Here is a 16,523-nt window from a genome sequence, read left to right on the forward strand (position 1 = left end):
CCTTGCTACTCAAAAGGCATACTAACCTTTAACTGGGCTATATCATAACTGTTTCATGCAATCACTTTCAAATACTTACCATATTTAATTTTTCTGTAGCCTTCCCTAACAACACATTAATATTAGTCACCTAATACCAGGTCCAGGCAACCCATTAATAGTTAGTGAACAGTGTCTAGGAATCCAGGGCTCTCTAGTTGTAGTTGTTGTGAGCAGCCAAGACTTATATAGGAGGAGTGTAAAGCACTTGCAATACCACAGTAGTCACAAAATAACTTATGTCACATGAAAGGAGGCACACAGTGTTCCAAAAATAAAGGTACCCTATTACAGTAACACTGAACTAGATTACTATAGGCAGACCCCGAACTGGAGGTAAGTATACACTATATATACACACTTAATACTAGTGTTAGAAATTGGGTTTTTGGTTGGCAGTCAGGTTACCCCCTGTCCAAGCAAAAGCCCTCACTCTAGTCAGGGTAAGTCACACACAATCCAAGATTATCCTGTGCCCTCCCTCTGGTAGCTTGGCACGAGCAGTCAGGCTTAACTTAGAAGGCAATGTGTAAAGTATTTGTGCAATAAATCATACAATACCACCATATAGCACCACAAAAATACACCACACAGTGTTTAGAAAAATATATAATATTTATCCGGATAATTGTAGGTCAAAAAGAATAAAAGTTGCAACGTGAAATTGTAGAGATATCACTGAAAAGTGATATAAAGTGTCTTAAGTCTTTAAAATGTAAACAAAGTCTTTTTCAAGCACAAGTTCCTGGTTTAGAGTGGAAAATTTCCTCAGAGGGCCACAAAAGAAGAGAGGCGTGGAAAAAGGGTGTGTGCGTCTATTTCTCCCCAGCACACACGGACTTGCGTCGTTATTTTTCACGCAGGGAGTCGGGCGTCGTTTTCCGGCGCTCGGACAGTCTCTTTCTGTGGATCGCGGGGATTACCAGATGTCCCGGGTCTGTGCGTGGATTTTCCTGCTTGTTTTCCGGCTGCGCGTCGTTCTGCGGGGCTGCGCGGTGAAATTACGATCTCACGGGAGGCGTCGCGTCGATTTCTCCTATAGAGGTCGGGCGGCGTTGTCCTAGCGAAGCCGTGCGTCGGATTTCCGGTCGTCCCGAAGGCGTCGCGTCGATCAGCGTCGGTGTGCGGTGTCTTTCTCGCCGCGGAACAAGCTGTGCGTCGAAATGTTCGGCGCACGGAGCGTCCAAGTGAAAAAGAGAAGTCTTTTTGGTCCTGAGACTTCAGGGAACAGGAGGCAAGCTCTATCCAAGCCCTTGGAGAGCACTTTCACAGCCAGACAAGAGTTCAGCAAGGCAGCAGGCCAACAGCAAGGCAGCAGTCCTTTGTAGAAAGCAGACAGGTGAGTCCTTTGAGCAGCCAGGCAGTTCTTCTTGGCAGGATGTAGTTTCTGGTTCAGGTTTCTTCTCCAGCAAGTGTCTGATGAGGTAGGGCAGAGGCCCTGTTTTATACCCAAATGTGCCTTTGAAGTGGGGGAGACTTCAAAGAGTGGCTAAGAAGTGCACCAGGTCCCCTTCCAGTTCAATCCTGTCTGCCAGGGTCCCAGTAGGGGGTGTGGCAGTCCTTTGTGTGAGAGCAGGCCCTCCACCCTCCCAGCCCAGGAAGACCCATTCAAATTGCAGATGTATGCAAGTGAGGCTGAGTACCCTGTGTTTGGGGTGTGTCTGAGTGAATGCACAAGGAGCTGTCAACCAAGCCCAGCCAGACGTGGATTGTAAGGCACAGAAAGATTTAAGTGCAAAGAAATGCTCACTTTCTAAAAGTGGCATTTCTAGAATAGTAATATTAAATCCGACTTCACCAGTCAGCAGGATTTTGTATTACCATTCTGGCCATACTAAATATGACCTTCCTGCTCCTTTCAGATCAGCAGCTGCCACTTCAACAGTGTATGAGGGCAGCCCCAATGTTAGCCTATGAAGGGAGCAGGCCTCACAGTAGTGTAAAAACGATTTTAGGAGTTTTACACTACCAGGACATATAACTACCCAGGTACATGTCCTGCCTTTTACCTACACAGCACCCTGCTCTAGGGGTTACCTAGGGCACACATTAAGGGTGACTTATATGTAGAAAAAGGGGAGTTCTAGGCTTGGCAAGTACTTTTAAATGCCAAGTCGAGGTGGCAGTGAAACTGCGCACACAGGCCTTGCAATGGCAGGCCTGAGACAAGGAAAAGGGGCTACTTAAGTGGGTGGCACAACCAGTGCTGCAGGCCCACTAGTAGCATTTAATTTACCAGCCCTATGCACATGAAGTGCACCTTACTAGGGACTTATAAGTAAATTAATAGTCCAATCAGGTATGATTCAAGGTTACCATGTTTTAAGGGAGAGAGCATATGCACTTTAGCACTGGTTAGCAGTGGTAAAGTGCGCAGAGTCTAAAAACCAGCAAAAACAGTGTCCAAAAAGTGGAGGGAGGCAGGCAAAAAGTTAGGGGTGACTACCCTAAGGCTGTCAGGTCTAACATGTGTCCCCCCCAGCTGAAAGTGGGGAGAGCTACCCGACCTCCTGGGAGCTCTCATCGCTAAGGCGGAAGTACCTGGAGAGACCATCAGCATTGGCGTGGTCAACCCCCAGGCGATGTTCCACCGTAAAGTCCATCCCCTGTAGGGAAATGGACCACCTCAAGAGTTTTGGATTCTCACCCCTCATCTGCATGAGCCATCGGAGGGGCCTGTGGTCTGTCTGAACCCGGAAGTGAGTCCCAAACAGGTAGGGTCTTAGCTTCTTCAGTGCCCAGACCACAGCAAAAGCTTCTCTCTCAATAGCACTCCACCTCTGTTCCCGTGGTAATAGCCTTCTGCTAATGAAGACTACCGGTTGATCTCGGCCCTCCTCATTTAGCTGTGCTAGGACTGCCCCTATGCCATGCTCTGAAGCGTCTGTTTGCACGATAAATTCCTGGGAGTAGTCAGGGGCCTTGAGCACGGGGGCCGTGCACATGGCTTCCTTCAGGGCATCAAAGGCTTTCTGACAAGCCTCTGTCCAATTCACCAACCTAGGTTGTTTCTTGGAAGTGAGTTCTGTCAAGGGTGACACAATGGTACCATAGCCCTTGACAAATCTGCGGTAGTATCCTGTGAGGCCTAAAAAGGCTCTCACCTCAGTCTGCGTTCGTGGTGGTTGCCAGGCCTTGATAGTTTCAATCTTGGCCTGGAGTGGCTGCACCTTGCCACCACCCACTAGGTGTCCCAAGTACACCACGGAACCCTGCCCAATCTGGCACTTACTAGCCTTGATGGTCAGGCCTGCCTGTTGCAGGGCCTGAAGCACCTCCTTGAGGTGAAGCAGGTGTTCCTCCCAGCTGGAACTGTAGACAGCTATGTCATCCAGGTAGGCTGCACAGAAGGCATCCTTGCCAGCTAGGATCCCGTTAACCAACCGTTGGAAGGTAGCGGGGGCATTTTTCAGTCCAAACGGCATCACCCGGAACTGGTAATGGCCATCAGGGGTTGAAAATGCGGATCTTTCCTTAGCCCCCTCAGTCAGGGCGATCTGCCAGTACCCTGAAGTAAGATCAAATGTACTCAGGAACTTGGCAGCGCCCAGCCTGTCCACGAGCTCATCAGCTCGGAGGATGGGGTGAGCATCAGTCCGTGTGACTGAGTTGAGACCCCGGTAGTCCACACAGAACCGGAGTTCTGGCTTCGCACCTGGGGCAGTAGCCTTAGAGACCAACACCACTGGGCTGGCCCAGGGACTACTGGACTTCTCGATAACCCCTAGAGTCAACATCTTGGAGACCTCCTCCTTGATGCTGGCCTTCACCTTATCCGACAACCTGTAAATTTTGTTCTTCACAGGGAGACTGTCACCGGTGTCAATATCATGAACACAGAGGTGGGTCAGTCCAGGAGTAAGGGAGAACAGGGGGGAGAACTGCTCCAACAGCTCATAGCAGTCTCCTTTCTGGTTTAGAGTCAGGGAGTCAGAAAGAATGACCCCGCTTACTGACCCATCACCTTCTTGGGCAGAGAGGAGGTCGGGGAGAGGTTCCCTCTCCTCTTCCGTTCCTTCATCTGTGACCAGAAGCATGTTGATCTCCGACCTCTCAAAATGAGCCTTCAGTCGGTTCACATGGAGCACCCTTAGGGGATTCCTAGGGGTTTGGAGGTCCACTAGGTAAGTGGCCTCCCCTTTCCGCTCCTTGATTTCAAATGGGCCAGACCAGCGGTCCTGGAGAGCTCTAGGCTCTACTGGCTCCATTACCCACACTTTGTCTCCAGGTTGAAACTCTACCAGGGTGGCCTTCTGGTCATACCAGTGTTTCATTACCTCTTGACTGGCCTCAAGGTTACTTTGGGCCTCTTTCCAGAAGCGGGTCATCTGGTTGCGGAGGGCCAACATGTAGCTGACCACGTCCTGAGGGGGTGCCTTTGGAGCTTTCTCCAATCCCTCCTTGACAATGCTTAAGGGTCCCCTGACAGGGTACCCATAGAGAAGCTCAAAGGGACTGAACCCTACTCCCCTCTGGGGGACCTCTCTGTAAGCAAAGAGAAGGCATGGTAAGAGGATGTCCCACTTACGCCTCATGGCCTCAGGGAGGCCACCAATCATGCCTTTCAGGGTCTTGTTGAATCTCTCCACAAGACCATTAGACTGGGGGTGATAGGGTGTGGTGAACTTGTAGGTTACACCACACGCATCCCACAGAGACTTCATGTATGCAGACATGAAGTTAGTGCCTCTGTCAGACACTATCTCCTTGGGGAATCCCACACGGGTAAATATCCCCATCAGAGTTCTGGTCACCACCTGTGCAGTTACGGTCCTCAGAGGGATTGCCTCTGGGTAACGGGTGGCATGGTCCACCAAAACCAGGATGAACCTGTTGCCTAAGGCAGTTTTGGGGTCCAAGGGACCAACAATGTCGATGCCCACCCTTTCAAAGGGGGTGCCAACGACAGGAAGTGGAATCAGGGGGCTTTTAACCCTTTTTCCTGCTTTACCACTGGCCTGGCAGGTAGGACAAGATCTGCAGAATTTATCTGAGTGTGTCCTCATTTTGGGCCAATAAAAGTGGGTGACAAGCCTGTCAAAGGTCTTGCCTTGCCCCAAATGTCCTGCCAGGGGAATGTCGTGAGCCAGACCCAGTAGGAAGGTTCGGTAACATTGGGGGACCACCAGCGTACGTGCTGCCCCAAAGGCCGGAACCTTAAGCTCACTGTAGAGGAGATCATTCTCCCAATATAGGTGGTGATCGCCAGAGGTGTCACCTGCCGCCTGGTTTGAGGCTTGTTTCCTCAGACCGTCTAGAGTGGGACATTCTTTCTGCGCCTTGCAGAATTCCTCCCTGGTGGGTCCACCCTCAACTTGCCAGCCAGCAAGCTCAGGTAAGTCACCTAGGGTGGCAATGTCTTCCCCAGTTGGCTCGGGAGCCTCCTCCTCAGGAGCCCCATCAGCCACTGCGGGAATTTCTGGGGCCGGTTTCCCGCGCCCCTGGTCCCTCCTCTTGGCAGCTCTCTGGGCCATAGTTCCAGGCTTCAGACGCCCTTGACTTCCCTCGCGGTCAGCCATGGACCGTGTGGTCATGCAGACCCACTCAGGTAACCCTAACATCTCCAGGTGAGACTTGAGCTTCACTTCTTTCCAAGCAGTATGCTCAAGATCATTGCCTAACAGACAATCTACAGGCATGGCGGGACTCACAGCTACTTTCAGAGTACCAGAGACCCCCCCCCACTCAAAGGGAACCAGAGCCACCGGTAGGTGACTCTCGCGATTGTCAGCGACTATGACCTAGTGGAATGTATTAGGTACTATCTGCTCTGTTGACACCAGCTGACTCTTGATAGTAGTCATACTGGCTCCTGTGTCACGCAGAGCCTCCACCTTCTGCCCATCAATGGTGACCCACTGCCGGTACTTGGAAGTATTTTTGGGCATGTGGACCTTGGGCACCATTTCTCCTTCTCCCAGGGACACTAGGGAAATCTCTACTTGTTCCCCAAAGCTATCTGGGTCCATCTCCCCCCCGAGCGCTACACTAGTCAATCCAGGTGCCTGTCCGGTAGTGGACGGTGCCCTCTTGGGGCACTGGGGATCGCCTTTATAGTGACCATACTGGTAACACTCCATGCATTTGGGGTTAGATTTCCCTGACCTGTCATATGTCCCTGGCTTTTTCCCAAATTTGGAAAAGGAAGGGTTGCCACCCCCTCCCTGGGAATTCTTTTGGGGGCCTTTGGAGAGTTCCTTATCTGCAAGTTTATCTCCCCCCTCTTTCTTCTGTTGGGAACCCTGACCACCTTTATGGGAGTCCCCCCCAGGTACCTTCTTGGACACTCTGGTGCTAACCCAGAGGTCCGCCTCCTCAGCAAGCTTCCTGGGATCAGTCAGCTTGCTATCCACTAAGTGCTGGCGCTACTCTGTATAAGTAGTATTAAGCATATGCTCTCTTAGAATCAAGTCATATAAACGTTTATAATCAGCTACTTTGTTGCCCCGCACCCATCCATTCAATGCCTTACTGGAGAAGTCAAAGAAATCTACCCATGTTTGTGTGGTTTGTTTGGTGCTGTCCCTGAACCTCTGACGGTATCCCTCAGGGGTCAGCCCAAACTTGGCAAGTAAAGTGGCTTTCTGAAGTGGGTATGTGTTTTGATCAGGTTGATCCAATGTGAGGAGTGTATCCCTCCCCAATGGCAGTACATAACCCCACATAGCTACCCCCATTGCCCTTCAGGAACCTCATGAGCCCTTAGTGCAACTTCATAAGCAGCTAACCATTTATCTATGTCATCTCCCACCACAAAACTGGGCACCACATTTTTGGGTATACGAACCTTCTTTTCTCCAGCAGGTCCTGTCAGTATGCTGCCACCATTATTGCTGGATTCAGACTGTCTTGCCTTGATCTCCAGCTCCTTGAGACTCAGTTCATGAGCCAACAATAGTTTATTTTCAGCCAAAGCTCTCTCAGCCTCCACCTGTTTGGTTTCTCTTTCGGCTTCAATTTGTTTGGCTGCTCTTTCAGCCTCAGCTTGCTTGGCTTCCCTTTCTGCCCTTCTCTCCTCCTGTTGAGCCTCAATTTTCAGTTTTGCCATTTGCAATTGGAACTCCCTTTCTTCTCTCCTTTCCTCTGAGGTCAGGCTTTGCACAGAGACACTGCTCCCTGGTCTGGAAGGGGGCACAATTGCAGTGGTAACACCATCCACAGATAGTGAAAATTCCTCTGAGGGGCCATTTTCTGGCTCCTCTTCCTCATCATCCTCTAAATGGGCTTCTGCCCAGGCCCTCAGCGCCACTTGAAAGTCCTCCTTTCTGGAGGCCCCTTGGGTGGGTACCCTCAATGCCCTGCAGAATCCTCTTAGTTGTTTGACCGTATATGTATCCAACTGTACTAGGTCAAAGTCCCCTGTCTGAGACCCAGTCAGAGACATGTTGAGTGAGGATTTAGTTTTTGGAAATTGTCAGGAGAAAAAACTGATTTGCAAAAAGAGATAAAAACCAAGTTGACCTTCAACTGTGGGTAGGTAGTGAAATACTTAGCTACTGTATGTCACTGCACAAATACAAGTCCTATCCTCACCGCTGATCACCAATGTTAGAAATGGGGTTTTTGGTTGGCAGTCAGGTTACCCCCTGTCCAAGCAAAAGCCCTCACTCTAGTCAGGGTAAGTCACACACAATCCAAGATTATCCTGTGCCCACCCTCTGGTAGCTTGGCACGAGCAGTCAGGCTTGAAGGCAATGTGTAAAGTATTTGTGCAATAAATCATACAATACCACCATATAGCACCACAAAAATACACCACACAGTGTTTAGAAAAATATATAATATTTATCAGGATAATTGTAGGTCAAAAAGAATAAAAGTTGCAACGTGAAATTGTAGAGATATCACTGAAAAGTGATATAAAGTGTCTTAAGTCTTTAAAATGTAAACAAAGTATTTTTAAAGCACAAGTACCTGGTTTAGAGTGGAAAATCTCCTCAGAGGGCCACAAAAGAAGAGAGGCGTGGAAAAAGGGTGTGTGCGTCGATTTCTCCCCAGCACACACGGACTTGCGTCGTTATTTTTCACGCGGGGAGTCGGGCGTCGTTTTCCGGCGCTCGTACAGTCTCTTTCTGTGGATCGCGGGGATTACCAATGTCCCGGGTCTGTGCGTGGATTTTCCTGCTTGTTTTCTGGATGCGCGTCGTTCTGCGGGGCTGCGCGTCGAAATTACGATCTCACGGGAGGCGTTGCGTCGATTTCTCCTCTAGAGGTTGGGCGGCGTTGTCCTTGCGAAGCCGTGCGTCGGATTTCCGGTCGTCCCGAAGGCGTCACATCGATCAGCGTCGGTGTGCAGCGTTTTTCTCGCCGCGGAACAAGCTGTGCGTCGAAATTTTTGGCGCACGGAGCGTCCAAGTGAAAAAGAGAAGTCTTTTTGGTCCTGAGACTTCAGGGAACAGGAGGCAAGCTCTATCCAAGCCCTTGGAGAGCACTTTCACAGCCAGACAAGAGTTCAGCAAGGCAGCAGGCCAACAGCAAGGCAGCAGTCCTTTGTAGAAAGCAGACAGGTGAGTCCTTTGAGCAGCCAGGCAGTTCTTCTTGGCAGGATGTAGTTTCTGGTTCAGGTTTCTTCTCCAGCAAGTGTCTGATGAGGTAGGGCAGAGGCCCTGTTTTATACCCAAATGTGCCTTTGAAGTGGGGGAGACTTCAAAGAGTGGCTAAGAAGTGCACCAGGTCCCCTTTCAGTTCAATCCTGTCTGCCAGGGTCCCAGTAGGGGGTGTGGCAGTCCTTTGTGTGAGAGCAGGCCCTCCACCCTCCCAGCCCAGGAAGACCCATTCAAATTGCAGATGTATGCAAGTGAGGCTGAGTACCCTGTGTTTGGGGTGTGTCTGAGTGAATGCACAAGGAGCTGTCAACCAAGCCCAGCCAGACGTGGATTGTAAGGCACAGAAAGATTTAAGTGCAAAGAAATGCACTTCACCAGTCAGCAGGATTTTGTATTACCATTCTGGCCATACTAAATATGACCTTCCTGCTCCTTTCAGATCAGCAGCTGCCACTTCAACAGTGTATGAGGGCAGCCCCAATGTTAGCCTATGAAGGGAGCAGGCCTCACAGTAGTGTAAAAACGATTTTAGGAGTTTTACACTACCAGGACATATAACTACCCAGGTACATGTCCTGCCTTTTACCTACACAGCACCCTGCTCTAGGGGTTACCTAGGGCACACATTAAGGGTGACTTATATGTAGAAAAAGGGGAGTTCTAGGCTTGGCAAGTACTTTTAAATGCCAAGTCGAGGTGGCAGTGAAACTGCGCACACAGGCCTTGCAATGGCAGGCCTGAGACAAGGAAAAGGGGCTACTTAAGTGGGTGGCACAACCAGTGCTGCAGGCCCACTAGTAGCATTTAATTTACCAGCCCTATGCACATGAAGTGCACCTTACTAGGGACTTATAAGTAAATTAATAGTCCAATCAGGTATGATTCAAGGTTACCATGTTTTAAGGGAGAGAGCATATGCACTTTAGCACTGGTTAGCAGTGGTAAAGTGCGCAGAGTCTAAAAACCAGCAAAAACAGTGTCCAAAAAGTGGAGGGAGGCAGGCAAAAAGTTAGGGGTGACTACCCTAAGGCTGTCAGGTCTAACAACTAGGAATTAGCATAGAAAAACAACAATCATTGGTAAGAAATAGCAGGAAATAGCTAGGGCCCTATAAGGGGTGGGCCAAATCATATACTAAGATAGGGGAATGAGAAGCCAGGTCTGCCACCCAAGGATGTGGAGTAGTTAGTAGGGAGCTGGGAGAACTTGGAACTCCAAGAAGTGAGTACCTAGATGATCCCTGGAAACCAGGAGAGCAGAGGTAAGTTACCTGGTCTTCCCATAGACTAACACGGGGACTTGTAAAAGGAAGTTTGCAAGAACAGGTCCAGTCCAGTGGAATCAAATGATGGATTCCGGATGAAGAGAACCTTCAAAAGAAGGGGACAGAGTGCAATCCACGCAGGAGTGTCCATGTGGGGCAGGAGCCACTGCCCACTCTTCTGTGGCAGAGGATCCGGGTCGACTGTGGAAGATGAAGGTTAGCTGTGGAGCCCAGAAGCTGCAGAGTAGTCCTTGAAGTTGTGCAGATGCTGTCCCACATCGGTCCTCGGGTCGCAGATGGGGCAGTTGTCAGGCGGACCAACAAACCTTGGCAAGTGCAAATCCAGGCTGAAGAGGATTTGCAGAGGTGAAAGGACGAGCAAGGTCCAGGGGACTCAACCCTTGGAGGGGAGTCTGGGCTGACATTCAGCAGTCAGGAGAGCCAACAGAAGCAATCGTAACCCCCACAGGCAACCCACTGGCAGCAGGCACAGTAGGTTGCCGTGAGGTCCAGTCAGCTCTCCTGGAGAGGAGTCCCATGTCACTGGAGCAATAGAGAGGAGACTGACCTTGAAAGGATGAAGTGCTGGAGACCAGGGCTACTTGGATCCTGAAGATCTCTCAGAGCAGTAGTCAACTAGCCTTGGTTGTTGCAAGAGTCGCAGTACACAGGGATTCTGTCCTGCAGGGAGAAGAAAGGGCTCACCATCTCCCAAGTTGGACAGAAGGTAGAGAGGACCAAGAAGACAGCTCAGAATCACGACCTGTGTTGGGGGATCCACGCAGTTCCAGTGGAAAGCCGATCCCAGCAGCTGGACGTTGTCACCTTAGGTGCCTGTAGATACAGGGGAGTGATTCCTTCATTCTATTGAGATTCCTTCTTGCTTCTTTGGTGCAGATGAGGTTTTGCCGACTCCAGAGGATGCATTGTCATGGAAATGTTACAATTGCTGGAAGGAGCAGGAGAAACAATGTTGCAAGGCGAGGTCTGTCGGGTGTTGCAGGCTTGTTTGGTTCCAGAGAAGTCCAGCAGCAGTTCTGGTGGTCAGAAGTAGAAGAGTTTGAGGCAGAGGAGTCCTGGTGGAGTCTTGCATGCCGAATCTGGGGACCCACCTGCACAGGAGTTCCTAAATAGCCCTAACAGGGGCTTAGTCACTCTGCAGGTTGACCATGTATCAGAGGGGGTTCACTGACGCCAGTTACCTGTCCTGACCGACCAGTTGCTCCCAGGGGCATCTGCACATTGTGTTTCCAAGATAGCAGCATCAAGTAGCTACCTGGATGAGTTCTGGGCACCACCCCTGGGGTGGTGATGGACAGGGGAGTGGTCACTCCCCTTTCCTTTTTGCAGTTTTGCGCCAGAGCAGAGCCTGGTCGCCACTGGGCGGGTGCAAACTGGATTATGAAAGGAGGGCACCAAATGTGCCCTTCAAAGCAGTCTGGTGGCGCTGAGAGGCTACCCTTCCCCAGCCCTGTAACACCTATGTTGCATCCCCTCTCCCACAGGAAATCCTTTGTTCTGCTTTCCCATGCTTGAGCTGGCCAAGCAACAGTAGGGCAGATACCTGTCTAAGGGACTGCAGCAGTGTGGGCTGCTCGCAAACCCTGGAAGGGTAGCAGGAGCAATGCTGGGGGAGGGGGGGGGGTACTCTAAGGAGCCCTCCAGAGTGCATGGAATAATGCCACAACACTGGCATTAGTATTGGGGTATGATTCCAAACATGCCTAGGTTTGGCGTCACCATTATGTAGCTGGACTGGAGGTAGTGTGACCTGTACACAGGTAAAATGGCTTCCCCGCACCTACAAAGTCCAGTGCATTATAACTGGAGTTCATAGGGGAACCTCTGCTTATGCAGGGGTGCCCTCACACACAGCCCTTTGGGTTGAAAGAGCCTACCAAAGGGTTGACTTACAGTGACCCGGTGTAGTGACCAGCAGTGAAAGGGTGCATGTACCTTTTCACACAAGCTGCAAATGGCAGGTCTGCAGACACAATTTGCATGGCCCCCGTGTGTGGCATAATACATGCTGCAGCCCATGGGGGACATCTGGCATACCAATGCCCTGGGTACCTAAGTACCATATACTGAGGACTTAAAGCGGTACACCAGTATGGCAATTGTGAAGGTATAAAGGGTACCAAGGCAACCAAATTTAGAGGAGAAAGCATAATCACTGAGGTCCTGGTTAGCAGGATCCCAGAGAAAACACTCTAAGCACACTGATATCAGTCAAAGAGTGGGGGTAACCACACCAAAAAGAGTGACTTTCCTACAATCCTGATTAAAGGTTGTTACATAAACAATACAAGATAAAGAATATGAAATTGGTAGTTGGTGTAAGGTGATCCTTCCCCAACTGATGTAGGAAGATAGGCACAAATATAACATCCACAAGCCCTATTATGTCTACATACTCTCCAATCGTTTTAGTATACACCTTATCTTTCAAACCACTACCTAAGTGATCTCTGTATACTGATATATCATGTTTCAATTCATTTTGTTCAGTTGCAGACTCATCAGTAAGTTTAGTACGTCCTGAAGCATATCACACAGGAGTCAGTATGCACAACAAAAGTCCCAATAAACCTATCAGCATTATAATTAAAAGTGCTACCCCTACAAGTTTACAGCATTTGGTGTACTCCATCTTCTACTGAGACAAAAAGTCTTATTGTGGTAAAAATTTAAAAGCCAACAAAACTTTTCTTTAAAACAGTAATAATATTTTCTTTGCTTATTTCATTACAACGATAATCAAAACAAGTTTTCAGTTCTTTTTTCTACAGTTAACATGGTAGTTTCAAACAATTCCTCAAAGTTCATCAAGCTCTAGTTTGTGTAATTTTAATTTTCCAACTTACTCAAAAAATAAGAAACTCCGATCATTTGTAAGTCTCTATTCAACAAACCTCTTTCAGTTTGTCAAGGCCTTTTAGAAGAAAATCTCTATTCAGAGTTGTTTTCACATTAAATTTAAAATTCACGTTCAACAGTCTATATTTTACATCCAAAGTCAGTCATCTTCAGTTTCAAACTCAGTCTCTAATTCAGTCTAAAACCTGTACTGGCACCTATTCACCAAGAAATAATCATCCTCAATTCTGTCTTCTTATTCATATAGTGTAGCTTAAAATGTTTATTCAGGTGAGGCATATTATTCGATTTGAACTCCCCCTGTTGTTGATCTTCTGGTCACTAGTGATTCTCTCCCACTAGTTTCTGAATCCAGCTGCCTCTTAGAGTATATTTCCTGCTCACAGTGCTTCCTTCTGCAAGCTCTCTTCCATGGAATAACTTCCTTAGCTGTTTCTCTTTCAGCATGAGGCTTTGTCTCTTTGCTCTGCAAGGAACTTTGGCTTGAGCTCAGACCTGAACTCAGGCTTGAACTTAAACCTGCAACTTGACCAACTGTGTCTCTGTCTGCTGTGTTCACAGCCAACTTCTTCTTTCCCATGGGGGTTTGTTAACTTTATTCTTCCATTGAAAATTTTCACTGCTTGGATAAGAGGCTACTAATTCCAGCTGCCACTTACGCTTTTGTCTTTTGCATTGTTACAGCTCTTCACTCTGACCCTTATTCCAAAACTGGATTTTAGAAGTTTCAGGTTCTTCATCAGAACTTAGACTAAACTGGAACTTCATCCTTCATATTTGCTTTTGTACCTGTTCTTCACCAATCTCGGAAAATTATGTACCCCCTCTGGATTCACACTGAAAACTTAAGCTTAACTTTGTGCTTGATTTTCAGCAGACTGCTGTGATTACTCTACTCATCCACTGCTTCTGCTACTCTCACCCCCTTTGTCGGAGTAGCGTAGATCTACTGAAGCACAGCTGCAAATTTCACAATGGTGTTCATCATTAAGATCAACTGGTACAGTACTTTCCACCCCTCATCTAGACAACCCTTGAGGACATGCTTGCATCCTACAATCCAGTCACCGAGATTCAATCCGTGACATGTAATATCTTTACAGTCTTCTTTTGTTACAGTCACCTGATTAGAGAGAGATTTTACCATAGCAGCCATATCTTTGAAAAAATCTAACACAATGTTTTCAGTTATTGAAACTATTACAGCTGAAGGTGCATATGCAAGCCTCATTGCCCTATCCATGGCAACCTTAAGAAGCGATGCACCAGCTTTTCTGCCAGGAGCACTTCTCATGTTCATCTAAATAAGAGAAAGGGCATGAGGCCACTTTAAACCAATTGACATATACACTTTTGCCAGGTTATATTTTTGAGAGTGCCATTTGCTTGTTCCACAAGGCCTGAAGATTGCAATTGATAACTACAAAGGAATCTTTGGGTGATGGTGAATACTGTGCAGATTATCTGCAAAACGTAATTCTTGAAGTGTGCACCACAATGATTCTCAATAGACGCTGGGAGGCAAAATCATGGAAATAACTCCTTCAACAACAATTTGGCAACAGTAAGGGTACCTGCTCTCCTTGTAGGAAATGCTTCCACCCATTTAGAGGACAAGCAGGTTTCTTACCAAGACATATTTCAAGCCATTACAATGTGGGATCTCAATAAAATTTGCTTTGAAGTCTCGTAAATGGGACTTCTGTTTTGCCAATATTATTCATTATTGTGACGGTTCTCTTGTCTTGACTATTTGTAGGAAGCTGGTCTGGCTTGTAGTGGGTACCTCAGGTACTTACACCTTATACCAGGTCAAGTTATCCCTTATTAGTGAAATGTAGTACTGTTCTAGCAGCTTAGGCTGTTATAGGTAGCTGTAGCAGAGCAGCATAGGCTGAACTAGGAGACATACAAAGCTCCTGCAATACCACTATAGTTACACAGTACTCATATACAATAAAAGACAAGACTCACTGTTCCCAAAAATAAAGGTACTTTACTTTAGTGACACAAGGCCAAAAATATCTTAGAGCAGTGGCTCCCAACCTTTTGACCTCTGTGGACCCCCTTTATAAATACTGGAACACAGGGACCCCCACTGAATAATTATTGGAATCCAGGGACCCCCTACTAAGTCATTACTGAAAGCTGGGGACGTAATCTGATAATAATATTTAATTTTCTAAGCAGTCGCGGACCCCCTTAGGTGGCTTTGGTGACCCCCAGGGGTCCCCGGACCACAGGTTGGGAACCACTGTCTTAGAGGCAATACTCCTTCTGGAGGTAAGTATTATACACAATATATACACTGTAGACCAAAATCAGGTAAGTAAATAGTCACAGAATAGTGCAAACAGTAGAAAATACCATAGAATACAATAGCGAGAAATAGGCCTAGGGGCAACACAAACCATATACTAAGAAAGTGGAACGCGAATCATGAATTCCCCCCTAGGCAAACGTAGTGTGTAGAGGATCATTGTGAGTGTAAGAAAACACCAAAGGTAAGTAAAATACCCCACCCCAGAGCCCAGGAAAGTAGGAGTAAAGTACTGCAAGTTTCCTTAGAGCTCACTATAATTTGTGATTAGAGTTATTGCAAGATCCAAGCAAGACTGCAAGCAACAAATGGTGGATTCTTGGACCTGAAGACCAGTGAAGAGAGGAGACCAAGTCCAGAAGTCGCAGAAGATTCCAGGAAGGACTGGAGCCCCTGACAACCTAGAAGATGGTGCAAAATAGAATTCTCAGGTTGGAAAAAATCTGCAGAAGAGCACCAAAGAAGATGGCTGCGGGTTCCTGCATGATGCAAAGGATGTCACACTTTCAGATGTTGGATGCAGGCGAGTTGCAGCACTGGATGCGTCCAACAAGCCTTGGTTCAAGCAATGCCGCGGACTGCGCCAAAATGGCGATGCCGGAACCCAGGAGGGACCTGGGGGCCTCAACACTGGAGGGAATCCACAGATGACCAGGCAGCAGCCACGGGAGTCCCAGGACAAGGGGACAAAGAAGGTGCAAATTGCAGTTGCTGCAGCACTATAAAAGAAGGTCCCACGCCGCCGGAGAACAACTCAGCGAGTTGAGCGTCGCAGGATAGAGTGCTGGGGGCCTGGGCCAGGATGTGCACAAAGGATTCTTGCAAATAGTGCACAGAGGGCCCAGGAGGTAGAGATGACGCAGTGCACAGGGGTTCTGTCGCAAACGGGGAAGGCAAGCTCTTACCTCCACCAAATTTGGACAGCTGGACCTTGGGACAGTCTGTGTCGAAGGGGTCCACGACCTGTGTTCCAGGGAGCATGCTCGTCGCCAGGAGAGGAGTCCCAGAGAACCGGTGGTCATCTTAGAACGTGCCTGCTGGAGCAGGGAAGAGACTCCGTCACTCCTAGGGAGATTTCTTTGGTCCTTCTGGTGCAGGGTGAAGACAGGGAGTCCTCAGAGCATGCACACCTTGGAAACTGTTGCAGCTGTTGGCTGGAGCTGAAGTTGCAGAGTCACAGTAGCCTTCTTGGACATTTTGTTGCAGTTACAGTGGTTCCTGGAGCAGTCTGCGGTTGATTAGACGGTCAGAGGGTGAAGTAGGAGTTGCAGAGAATTCCTGGTGGAAACTTGCAAGCTAAATCTGAAGAGAAACCCACAGGAGAGACCCTAAATAGCCCTGAGAGGGAGATTGGCTACCTAACCAGGTATGCACCTATCAGGAGGGGTATCTGACATCACCTGCTGACACTGGCCACTCAGAGGTCTCCATAGTGTCCCCACACCTTGGAAAACAAGATGGCTAATACCAGGGA

At 48.4% G+C, this 16,523-nt stretch overlaps 1 protein-coding gene across 1 annotated transcript in view; it reads right to left on the bottom strand.

The window, feature by feature from the left end:
* IDUA (alpha-L-iduronidase) overlaps positions 1–16,523 on the bottom strand; it is a 1,520,091-nt gene that overhangs the window by 360,040 nt on the left and 1,143,528 nt on the right. The window lies entirely within an intron of this gene.

The sequence above is a fragment of the Pleurodeles waltl genome, chromosome 1_2, assembly GCF_031143425.1.
Source record: "Pleurodeles waltl isolate 20211129_DDA chromosome 1_2, aPleWal1.hap1.20221129, whole genome shotgun sequence".
Lineage (NCBI taxonomy): Eukaryota > Metazoa > Chordata > Amphibia > Caudata > Salamandridae > Pleurodeles > Pleurodeles waltl.